We start from the raw sequence: 13171 nt of genomic DNA on the forward strand, positions 1-13171 counted from the left end.
CGCTGTAACTTCGAACGCTTAAATATTTTTTTTTTGTTTTTTTTTTTTTTTTGGACTAAATATACATATGTATGTGTCTACGTCTGAAGATGCCATTTTCATTTAATTTTCAAGTAATTTTCGGAAAAAAGTGCATTCATTCTGTTCTTACAATAATGGTAATAAACATCTATCTATTCTATATATAAATTAATATACAAAAATTACAAAATAAGAGTATTTTATACTTTAATCAAAGGTGGGTAGATTTTGACTCTAGCCATTTTTCTAGAAATATTATATTTTAAAAAGTCGAATAACTCAAAAACTTGACCTGATAAAGAAGTATAGGTAGGTACTTAGCTTTTTTTTAACCTTAAATGCAGTACAAACCGTAATTATCCTAAGTAAACTACGAAAGCAAGTACAAACGTGCAACCAAAAATCATATAACAACTTGTTGTACTTGTTATATTATTTTTGGTGCAACAAAATCTTGTATATGTTAAACTATTCAAATTGACGCCTTATGGATTGCAAATAGGTATGCACTATTTTTGTCAAATTGAATTGAAAAAAAAAACTTGAAAAATTGTGTTTTTTGTATGAAAGATAGAAAACGCAAAAAAAAACATTTTCTAATTCCTGCTTACCTTTATTTTTTAATAAAATAAAAATCCTCCTTGAGATAACAGTTTCTTTTTTTTTTGTAAATCATACATAGAGGTTATAGTTATGTATTTCAAATGTATTATATATGTATGTACAACAAATAAAGGAAAGTAGAGATAGGTAATCTTAGTTTAATGAAAAAATAAGCAAAATTTCTATGAGATTCTGAAAAAAAATGTCTTAAAAAACGCGAAACACTTTGAATATTTTATTCATCAGTGAGCTCGTTTTCCTGTTGACAAGACATATCTCCTTGGAAGCAAGCACAAAGAAATCCTGGATAAGTATTCTAGGACAAGCCTTTATATTTTGTTTATATGACGTGGGGCAAAACTGAAGATTGTCTGCAAAAATAACATCGAATCAAAAGGAGATAAAGATAATGTTTACTTGCTTTGCATTTGACTGAAAAGATGACATTTCAAATACGAAAGAAGAAAGATATCTTGTTTTAAGAAAATCTACGATGGTGCACTCGTATATACCACCTTAATATTATTTCATAGATCTGCTTAGTTTCTTGTTTAAATGTCATTATTTATTAAATGAACATTGTGATGTTTTGATTATTTTTATCAGAAAATACAAAAATGATTCTTCTATTTTCCACTTAATTAATGAAGGTTATGCTTTGTAGGAAAAAAAACAAAATAAATTTTACTTGAAAAGCTAAAATAGAAGTTTTACAATAATAAAGAAAATGCAATATAAAATCTCAAAAATATTTGAACACAATAAACCAGATTTTAAAAGAAAACTTAATTTTTTGTTTTATAACTAGGGAATCTAGTTAACGTTCGGAAAATATAATATAATTAATATCAAGGTTCAGCAATAAAAATAATCATAATATATTAAATGCTACATGTATTTATTTAATTTCTATTGGATTTTATCCATGGGATCTAATGATTCAAAGAACACCTTCCAACAACAAATATTCTTTTCCTTCCTTTGTTTCTATTTTTTCTATCTAGTTTTGTGCAAGATGTATTAATAATACTTTAGGTAGTACAGATATATTTGATAAGATAATTTAGATGTTTTAGTTTAGATTTTGTATTTTTATCTATTCACTTTTTTATTAATGTTTTTAATTTAATAATAGAAAAATATATAGAAAAATATATAGAATAGTATGAAACTGAGCTTTTTGTTATATTTATAAGAATTCATATAGTTTCGACAGAAAACAATAAAAAAAAAAAAAGAAACAGAAAAGCAAATCAGTCAAATCAAAGTACAAATACCAATAAAATACAATGCTCCTCAATTGATCTTTGGACAATATTTGTTCTTGATTCCATCTGATATTGCAAACGCAATTAAAATTATTAAAGCTTTTGAAGTTTCATTTGGATGTACTTATATTTTTAATCGATGCGAAAAAAACTCCTCAACTCAATTCTAGTTTTAAGAACACTCTAGCAAGAGAGTGTATTCATATCTTTATAATTTTTTTTCTTAACGCCGAAACCTTATCCAATAGTCTCAGAATGTGCATGTTGATTGAACAACATTCCTTTTAGCACAAAAAATTTCCTGTCTCTTAGAACTTCTTTCTCAAGTCAAGTTTTTGAGTTACCTATTCGACTTTTTAAAATATTTATGCTTTCGAAGTTACAGCGGGCGAAAAATCTCATAAGTTTGAAAAAAAAATGTAAGTGCAAGATTTATTCTGTATTTAAGGTATTTAATTTTTGTATTTTTTGTCGGAATGCATAGTATGTTAAGAGTATTGTGTCAAAATTTAATTCAATTAGAGCAAAACTGACCAAATAAACAGAACAAAGCAAAAAAAAGAACTCGATTCATTTTTTTTGCGTTTTCCCAACAGTTTTTCAAGTGGATTTTTTCTGTTCTTACAATTGACGATTCAATTAGCAATTTTAAATTGATTATGCTCAAATTTATCACATCTTATTTATTCTATAGAAAAAAACTATTATTACCTTGTATCTCAGTATAATCGTTCTTTTCTCAGATGAGACAAAGGATGATGCACCGCAGAAGCGACCGACGCGTTTGCTACTGAAATCTTCCTCGAAGAAATATTGATCAGATTTAAACTGCAGTGAATATAGCTAAAATATTTGAAATAATAGCTAAATATTGCATTTTTTAAAGTCACCCTACTAAAAAATAATTTATATTTACATATCTATAACAGTAAGTAAATAAACAGTTTTTCGCAGATACAGAAATAAATCATTTTTTTTTTATTAGCAACAGTAGATATTGCAATAAAGGAGCGAAGGTTAAATGCATAAAAAAAAAAACATCTACCCTCATAAAATTGTAGTTGAACACACAAAGCGACAAAGGTTGCACATCAGAGCGAATGAAAATAAATAATATTACTTTTTAAGACAACTGTTTGATGATTTTGGCATTTTACAAATTAGAACAAATAATTAAAAAAGTAACACATTAGGTATATACTTATATATATTTTCTGCGAAGCATTTTAATATCTAGTTCAGATCGTAAAAAAATAGAGAAATATTTGCAACTTAAATTAAGGGAGTGCATATATATCTTTGATCAAAAATAAGTGATGTATATATTCACAAAATTTTCATATAAAGGTATATTTCATAACGTTTCGTTAAGTAGGTAATCTCAGAAGTTTTGATACAACGTCACAGGGATTCGAGCTATAATTCTCTCTGACAATGGCACACCATACACTCCATCTAGCTTAATATATACATCTATATATGTATATAAATGGATATGTATGACTGTAGGATAAAGGTACCTATTGTACAAGTGCAGTGATAAAAGTATTGATTTTGGATTTCAGTTAAGGAACTTAGAACATTCACACTTTTGGAACAGGCTATTTTGCGAGGAAATGCATTTCATTGGCACTCTTCTTTTCCTTGAAGTTTTTGACACTACAAAAGCAAATATATCTATGTATAATATACATTGTATATACCCAGCATGTACAATACATAGCTATACATACATAGTTAAATCCGCAACCAGAAATTCTCCAAATTGCACATAAAGTAAATATATGTGAACAGACTGAGTAAATATTTGCTTGGAATTGTTTTCAATGGGTTGCAATTTGAAATTTTAAACTTGTACGTAAATTTAATTTTCTCTTCTCGTATATATATGAAATCTTGTGTGACTTGCCACAATGTTAAACACAGCGGGGTTTCTATTCCTATGTCATTTCAATTTCTAAAATATTTGACGTACATTGTACATTACCACATATAAAGTAATCCTAATCTGTATGCATTGAGTGATGCACTTTTTTGTTCTTTTTTTTGTCAGGAAATCCATTTTAGACAGGACACTCCTAGCATTCGTCATTTTAAGGGTGCACTTGAAAGCTGTCATTAAGATTGACATCCATATCAAATTGTAAAAATTGAATTAATAGCACTCAAAATAAAATAAAGTAAGCTTTTGTAAAATGACAAAACCTCTGAATTTATAGGTATACTGCATATGGGAATGGATTTATATAAAATTAGGATTTGAAAAGCTTGCAAAATTGAATTTTCATTCATATTTTGTATGGATGCTTAATTGTTTATTTCAATTAGGAAGTAAAGGAAAAAAATCGTTTAAAAGAACAAAACAGTAGAAGTGTAGGTCAAGTATGAATAGATGTTTTTGTAAGCATAGGTAACTAATACAATTACCTATGCAAACAAATTTTTAAACTTTACACTGATTAATTTCTCATAAAATCTTACAGGTTGTTGTACTGTGGAATTAAAAACCCAACTCTTTGAGACGTCAGTATTGACCACTTATTCAATGCACTATTGCCAGGTTCTCAAAATATTATTCGAAGTAGAAGCAGTAGTAATGTAGCTTAACTTTAAAAAATTGCACTTATCTTACAAACAGAATTAGTTGTTTTTTTAATTTTTAAACTATTGCTTCACAGCCTTGAATTGTAATTGCAAGTAAGTACCCGCGATCCAGTCAAGCATTTAATTTCAAGCCACTGACATTTCATACATATTACATATACACTATGTATGACAAATATGTATATACACTATGACAAACCGTTCTCGAAATAATATTTTTCTAGGTTTTTTAACACTTTTTATTTATTTCTTTTTTTTATAGAAGGTAGGGACTGCAATTAATTTTAAATATGTATTAAGTTCCCGTGTCGATTTAGATCTCGAGAAATTATGTAAAATACAAAAAAAAAAAAAAATAATAAACTAACCGCAGGCACGTAGTGCTGATTCTATGTGATTTCTAAAGAACCCCTTTTCTTAGAAAAAAAAAAAAAAATAAAAAACAAATAAAACAAAACGAAACGAAAGAAACGCTTGAAATAATTGTGTTCTAGCCAAAAGCAATATGGTTCTTAACTAAGAACCATGTAAGCGTTGAATGGCATCTGTGGCTATTCGACGAGGTTAACTCCATAATCAACAGTTTTCACCTGTTCGTACATAGAACCTACTCGTATGTGCTCCTCTTATACATACATATAAGGGTATGAAACTAAGGTTTTTGTAAATGTTACACTACATTACACGTAGATATATTGTATATCCTTACAAACAACAGTTATATGTGATGGTATTTAGCATGCTCCGTTTTGCATGAAATGTCTTCCATTTCTCTTTATAATGATAAAGTACCCTAGGTCTTCGTCCCCATACAAAATCAATTCAATGTACATAGGTATTCATTTCTTGCTTGCTCAAGTAGAAAATTACTCTACTTTAGTTAAACGGGTTGCGCCTTCGTGGCATCCAACATTCAAGATAAAAAACACAGAGTATACTTCGTGTATGAGAATTTTAATCGCAACGCCAAAAGCCATTAACACTTCAGTCCAGACTCTGCAAGTGATACCTAGAGCTTGTAACAACTATACCGTGGCGTTACCGTATAACATTTCGTGTATATTTTCAAAGCTGTTGTTGCCACAATCAGAATCAGAAAAGCCTGCACAATAAAAGAGCATACAAAAAGTCCTTTCTTCGTTTTCTGGTTTAAAAAATAAACTTTTTGTATCATACATAGATACATATAAATGTGCGATTAAACGGTATTCCTTGCCGCGCTTCGGTTCTTCTTTATTTCTTCTACTATTATATATACACACATGTATATACTTTGCCATCCAATATACCCACCACCCTACACCACCCCACCCAACATATCACTACATACGGAATTATCATCATAATAGTATAGCGATATAGTCCTGTTCCTATTCGTATTCGTATCTTTCATACACACTTGTGTATGGGAAAAAATAATTCATTTGTTTTGCCATTAAGGTTAAGTGAGATATAAATAACAATTGCAAACCTTGTTGTTTAATACACAACAGTAGATTATTGTTTTGTGCTAATGAATTCGACTCACCTACATGTTTGTTTGCTCTTTAAACTGCTTTTCTTCTACGAGTTTGTAAGGTAAATGAATTATGTATAGCTCTTCGTTGTCATAAGAAGATTGTTAATTATCTTGGTCCTTAATGTGCCGTGCTTACGTCGATTTGAATTTCATTCATGTTGCGTGAATTCCAAAACCCACTTATGATGGGCCTTGCAGGTATTAAACATATATAAATGCTTGTTTGAGAAAATTTATGGAACACCTATGCGATATTATGAAAGAGTTCAGGAGTTAATGAGATTGAAGATTACAGAACAGGATATAATCTCAATATGGCCAAGGATCTGTCAAATTTGGTTTACTTTAACAGAATTTTTTTGACAGAAATTGTTACCATGTTACTTTAGTTGATTGACGAGAATACATGCTGAGATCCAGCGAAATATGCTTCGATTAAGTGAAAGGGGTAACATCCACGCAGATTTGGACATTGGTATAACAGCGGGAAACAAGAATTCTATAAATAAATCTAAAGCTACAAAATGGCTCATGATACAACAGCATAAGTGGACTTAACATTATTATAGAAATCCAGTTTTTGTATGGTTTGACACTTGTTTATTAATTTAAAAACTTTCCCTGTTATGGCAGTCTTCAAAAAGTATAAGGGTTCAAACTATTCAACAATGTTTAAATAAAAGTATTAAAAAGAAAAAAATCAATTACGGATAAAGGAAGTAAAATACTGTTTCAAAGTAGGGATTGTTCGAAATTTCACCAAAGCTTCATTCAATCGAAAACCGTAAGGATTTGGGATGGAAAAGTTAACAAATTCTGAGAGCCTTTAAGTTGGTCTATCTCAGCATATTCCGTTTGGACCAATTCTTTTGGAATACCCTGTATATAGTATGTATGTATTGTATACGTATACTGTATATGATTAGTGCATTCTTCGATGCTGAATTTTGCTAACACAACTGTAACCAGGTTTTCAAGGATACAAACGAAAACATTTAAACCTTGTTTTCTACAGATACTTCAATTGCTTCAAAATAAATTTCTATCTCTTGGAATTTTTATTTTAAAAAAGTTTTCATATTTTTTTTCATTTTTAATTTTTTTTTTGAAGAAAAATTTTGCGCACTTCAAGTGATAAAAACGACTAAAGGTTAAAAAAAAACTGTAGCTTCTACACAAAAAAGTATTTATTATAGTCCAAGACTTGGAAACCACTGCAGCTTAAATAAAATTTTGTAGAAAAAAAAAAACTGTCAAAATTTTAATTTGAAACCACCTTAAACTTAATAATTAGCATTTAATTGTTTTTTTTTTTTTAAGTATTGTGTGTCTATTTTTTTCTTTCGTTGTTCTATTAACAAAATTTTTAGCCATCTTTTCAAATCCTCGTGTTGAGGTAAGGGTTTTCATGTTTCATTTAAAAAAGTGTTATTCTTTAAATCTCTTTTTAAATTTCAAAAAGTACTTAGTTCTTCTGTCAGTTTAAAAAAACTTATGAATCTTTTACAAGGCTCAAAAAATATAATACCTACATAAATAATAGCCTTCAAAATATTTATTCTATGACAACCAAATCGTACCAAGATAAAAACAATTAAAGACATAAATTCATTTCTCGAAGTGAAATTCGTATTCACAGAATTAGTTCCCGATAATAATTTCTTATCCCAACAAAACTTATCCAGCTTGCAAATATGTCCGCAGTTCATTTACAGCCCTAAGGAGTAGATATGTATATATAAACATGTTTTACTGACTAAACCACTATCACTGATATTAACGTTAATACAAAAACACCCTGCTTAGGAAAAAAATTGTAAATTGGCTGCGGCAACGTGCGGTTATTTTATGATCTGGATTACAACGAAGGCTCCCCCTCTGAATATACATTTAACAAAAGCATATAAAACGGAATTTATGACTGAATGAAAAGATATTTTTATTTCTAATACACTCAGTTATTTTTGTTACAACTTTTGAAGCAATTTGTTTTTTTTTTTTTATTTTATTTTTGAATGAAGTTACCTACATTTCCCGGTCCTTGCCATTTTAGTGTTTTGGAAAGCTAATAATTAGTAATTAATTCTTTATACAAGAATTGAAACATTTTCATAATTAAAAAAGTTGCGAAAAGTTATTATTTAACTGCATTAAATTTTCAATTTACCTGAATTTTGTACGGGAATACTAAAAAAGAATTAAAAATAAATTGAATTTTGGTAAAAATATTTCGAAAATGGAAAAAAAAAAACAAAATTTTTAATAAACTTATAGTGGAGTAACTAAAGCTAAAAAATTGGCAATATTAGGGAACCCGACCGAAAAGCTTAGATTTTGATGATCTATTTTTTCAAACGTCGGTAATTAAAAATACTTTAAAGTCTATAGATTAAAAATTGCCGGTGTTGCCGTTTTGATTTTTTAAATTTAATTGAAAATTTTGTTTTCAAAAATTTTTCTTAAATTTCATAAATTAATCGATGCCAAAAGATTGTCCAGGAAATTCAAGGAAAAAAAATATAAATATAAGTGAGGGACAATCTTCCATCGTTCAAGCGATAGATGCAATTTTCTTGTTAATTGACTTCAAACACAAAAAAAAAATATTTCAACAGAACGGCAACAACTACAATATTTAAATATACATTTTTAAAAAGCTATAAGCTTAGTCATATTTGTAAAATTAAAATTAAGTTAATTGAATTAAGGGCTTTTGAAAGAATGGTAGGTAACTGAACTCTGATTTTTGAAAAAAAAAAAAAATTATTGAAAAAATTTTAACATGTCGTTTTTAAAACTTTTTCGTAATATTAAATGCATTTTTTTCAATTTTTTTTGCCAATAAATCTGATTTGAAATTATAAAAAGAAATGTCAATATGTATTACGGTTAAAAAAAATTAAAAAGTATTTCATTTTCGAAGAACTTTTTTTATAGAAGTTTTGAAAAAAAAAATGTAACTTATTTTTTTTTAAGTTCAACATCTAAATATACAATTATTTTGTATTCATTTAATAACCCTTATTGTTGAAAGTTAAATAGCAAAAGTTCAAAGTTCTTATTTGCCAAAATCTTTGAGAAAATCAATTATTTCAATGCAAAAATTCAGTTTTTATCAAAAAACCCATTGAAATTGAAGTAATTTTTAATTTTTTTTTCAAAAGTGTGATATATATTACCTTTTCTGCTTCGAAATTTAACTGACAGTATTTATGACCAAAATTTTTTTAAAAATAAATTCATATTTTATTAGAAAAAGTTTGGAAAAAAGTCATTTTAAATTTTTTTAACAACATTTTATTTATAATTCTGAGTTTGAGGACCATTTTTTCAAAAACTCTTAATTAAATTTAGTGGATCTAAATTTAATAGATAAGAATGAGCTTCTGGCTTTTTTAAAAATGTTTTTTTTTTTTTTAAATACTGTAGGTGTTGCCGTTGTTTTCAAAATATTTGTTTTGTGTTTGAAGTCAGATTGTGAGAAAATTGCATTTATCGCTTAAACGATGGAAGATTGTCCCTTACTACCTTATATTTTTTTCCTTAAATTACCTAGAGAATCTTTTGCTATCATTTGTTTTATGAAATTTAAGCAAAAAAAAAAAAAAATGGTTTTGTTCAAAAAAAATTTAATTTTAATTTAAAAAAACAATACGGCAACATCGGCAATTTTTAATCTAAAGACTTTAAAGTATTTTTAATTACCTACGTTTGAAAAAAAAAAATCGTCAAAATCAGAGCTGTTCGGCCGGGTTCCCTAACAATTTGCTTTAGTTACTCTACTATTATTTTTGTCAGAAATTTGATTTGTTTTATAAATATAACAATTTATTATATTTTTATATTTATTTTTATATTATATTTATTATATTCTTATATTTTTGTAAAATTATGATTTGACACATGAAGCAATCGTCATATTTTTCGAAACAATTTAACAATATAAACCATTTAACAATTTAAACCATTTAAAACAAATAAAATGGTTTTTGATGGGAAGGCAACAAGACTACTCGATGTGATTTTCATGTCATTTATCTTCTTTCTTTGTTTGATGCTCAAGTGTAAAGGTTAATATTTTTTTTTTTGATAAAAAAAAATTAATTGCAATATTTAGGTACTGTCAATTGATATCTAGCATAAATTTTGACTGCCTTGGTTTTACTAAGGCTATTGGGAAAAAAATTTCAAGAGTTGCTCAAGGATCCATAAATATTTCAAGGTCAACCTGACATGCTTTGGCAAAAGAACACCCCTAGAGAATTTTTATTAACTCAAGCTCAAAGCACTGTTAAATTATTAAATTATATTCATCAGTTAAGTGTATTTCTGTCAATAATTTAAGTTTTTTAAACTAAGTATTTTTAACTTAACTTGATTTTTTGTGTAGGCTATAGGTCGTTTTTGATATTTAATTATTTTTCGTCGACGTTTCAAGTGTGAATACACTCTTCTTCAGGACTATAATAATAAAATAATTCTAAAAAAATTATAATATATTTATAATAGATACTTATCTTAAACTTTTCTTTTCTTAAATTCTTTGTTATGGTTCTCAGTAAGTTTTTTAGATTTCTTAAATCGCTCAAATATTTTAAAATTCAATAAAAATGTCTTGAAAAAGACGTTTGTAATCATTGAATTTTCAAAATATAAAAATTTTTTATTCATTGATAAGAAATTCAAAAAAATTTTTTCGTTATCAAATTTAAGTGAAATTAAGTTGATTATAAAATTCACCTTGAGAAATAGTTCCTTTTAACAAACTGACTATAAATACTACTAAGCCCTTCACAATCCGATCTCCTATTTACAGTATTGTCTGTATCTAAAATATGTAGCATTTCTAAAACCATTCTTTTATTAAAATGCTTCTCTGTTTGTAAAATATCTATACATTGTTATAATCTGGCCTATGTCCCTCATCTACACAATGTAAAGCTAGAGCAGTTTTTTGTGAATGTCCGTTGTTAATATCCGATCTATGACCAGCTATGCGATTTTTGAGCTTCTGCATGGAAGTACCTACATAAACTAATGGACAATTGTTTGCTCCATCACCTAAACATTTTATTTTATAAACTATATTTGATTTATCATTTTTTGAAAGTTCACTTTTTAAATTCGAAAAAAGTGAATTTCTTAAAACATTTACTGACTTAAAAGCTAAACGAACACTATCTTTGTTTCTAATAGGAGCATCTAAAATTCGATTCGAAAGATTAGGAATGTACAAACAACTTCTGTAAGAAAACTGCGTTCTATTATTCACTAAATTTGGTTGAACTAATGGGTTAAAATATTGGTTCAATAATGTTTTTATTATACCTATGGGAAAAGAATTTGAAAGCAGAGTATCCATGATTCTACTAATGTTATTCCGACGAAAGGCAATGTCACTAATATCTAATACTCTGCTAATAAAATTTTTGGCTGTATTAACAATAATCTGTTTTGGCTGTTTTGAATTATAATTAATAAGTCGACCTGATGATGTTGCTTTCTTATACCAATCAAATATCAAATGGTTATTTTTCCTTATAACGAGCACGTCAAGGTATGGAAGTTTTCCATTATTTTCATATTCAACTGTAAACTGAATTTTTGGATGAAAACCATTCAATGCATCTAGAATTGAATTGACATGACTAGATTTAAGTATAACAAAAATGTCATCCACATATTTTGTAATAATTTTAGGTTTATAAGGAATATTATCAATTTTGGCAGATATTGTAATGGAAGCTCTATTGGATAACGTCTTTGATAATATTCCTTATAAACCTAAAATTATTACAAAATATGTGGATGACATTTTTGTTATACTTAAATCTAGTCATGTCAATTCAATTCTAGATGCATTGAATGGTTTTCATCCAAAAATTCAGTTTACAGTTGAATATGAAAATAATGGAAAACTTCCATACCTTGACGTGCTCGTTATAAGGAAAAATAACCATTTGATATTTGATTGGTATAAGAAAGCAACATCATCAGGTCGACTTATTAATTATAATTCAAAACAGCCAAAACAGATTATTGTTAATACAGCCAAAAATTTTATTAGCAGAGTATTAGATATTAGTGACATTGCCTTTCGTCGGAATAACATTAGTAGAATCATGGATACTCTGCTTTCAAATTCTTTTCCCATAGGTATAATAAAAACATTATTGAACCAATATTTTAACCCATTAGTTCAACCAAATTTAGTGAATAATAGAACGCAGTTTTCTTACAGAAGTTGTTTGTACATTCCTAATCTTTCGAATCGAATTTTAGATGCTCCTATTAGAAACAAAGATAGTGTTCGTTTAGCTTTTAAGTCAGTAAATGTTTTAAGAAATTCACTTTTTTCGAATTTAAAAAGTGAACTTTCAAAAAATGATAAATCAAATATAGTTTATAAAATAAAATGTTTAGGTGATGGAGCAAACAATTGTCCATTAGTTTATGTAGGTACTTCCATGCAGAAGCTCAAAAATCGCATAGCTGGTCATAGATCGGATATTAACAACGGACATTCACAAAAAACTGCTCTAGCTTTACATTGTGTAGATGAGGGACATAGGCCAGATTATAACAATGTAGATATTTTACAAACAGAGAAGCATTTTAATAAAAGAATGGTTTTAGAAATGCTACATATTTTAGATACAGACAATACTGTAGGTAAATAGGAGATCGGATTGTGAAGGGCTTAGTAGTATTTATAGTCAGTTTGTTAAAAGGAACTATTTCTCAAGGTGAATTTTATAATCAACTTAATTTCACTTAAATTTGATAACGAAAAAATTTTTTTGAATTTCTTATCAATGAATAAAAAATTTTTATATTTTGAAAATTCAATGATTACAAACGTCTTTTTCAAGACATTTTTATTGAATTTTAAAATATTTGAGCGATTTAAGAAATCTAAAAAACTTACTGAGAACCATAACAAAGAATTTAAGAAAAGAAAAGTTTAAGATAAGTATCTATTATAAATATATTATAATTTTTTTAGAATTATTTTATTATTATAGTCCTGAAGAAGAGTGTATTCACACTTGAAACGTCGACGAAAAATAATTAAATATCAAAAACGACCTATAGCCTACACAAAAAATCAAGTTAAGTTATTTAACAAAGGTCACGAAGAAAGGAATAATAGTCT

The 13171-nt window shown here is 27.4% G+C and overlaps 2 protein-coding genes across 9 annotated transcripts in view; one reads left to right on the forward strand and one right to left on the reverse strand.

Annotated features, from left to right (window-relative positions):
- Positions 1 to 13171, reverse strand: part of LOC129908915 (ras-related protein Ral-a) — a 154982-nt gene that overhangs the window by 53061 nt on the left and 88750 nt on the right. The window contains exon 1 of one of the 8 annotated variants that reach the window (XR_008771369.1): positions 2604 to 2618. The exons of the other annotated variants lie outside the window; for them this stretch is intronic. The gene's annotated coding sequence lies outside the window, so the exon portion shown is untranslated. Of the gene's footprint in view, positions 1 to 2603; positions 2619 to 13171 lie in introns of those variants that run through there. 8 annotated transcript variants of the gene reach the window in all.
- The window catches only part of LOC129908914 (uncharacterized), an 86568-nt gene that overhangs the window by 21218 nt on the left and 52179 nt on the right, over positions 1 to 13171 (forward strand). The gene's annotated exons all lie outside the window — the stretch shown is intronic.

Source organism: Episyrphus balteatus, chromosome 2 (genome assembly GCF_945859705.1).
Source record: "Episyrphus balteatus chromosome 2, idEpiBalt1.1, whole genome shotgun sequence".
Taxonomy (NCBI): Eukaryota; Metazoa; Arthropoda; class Insecta; order Diptera; family Syrphidae; genus Episyrphus; species Episyrphus balteatus.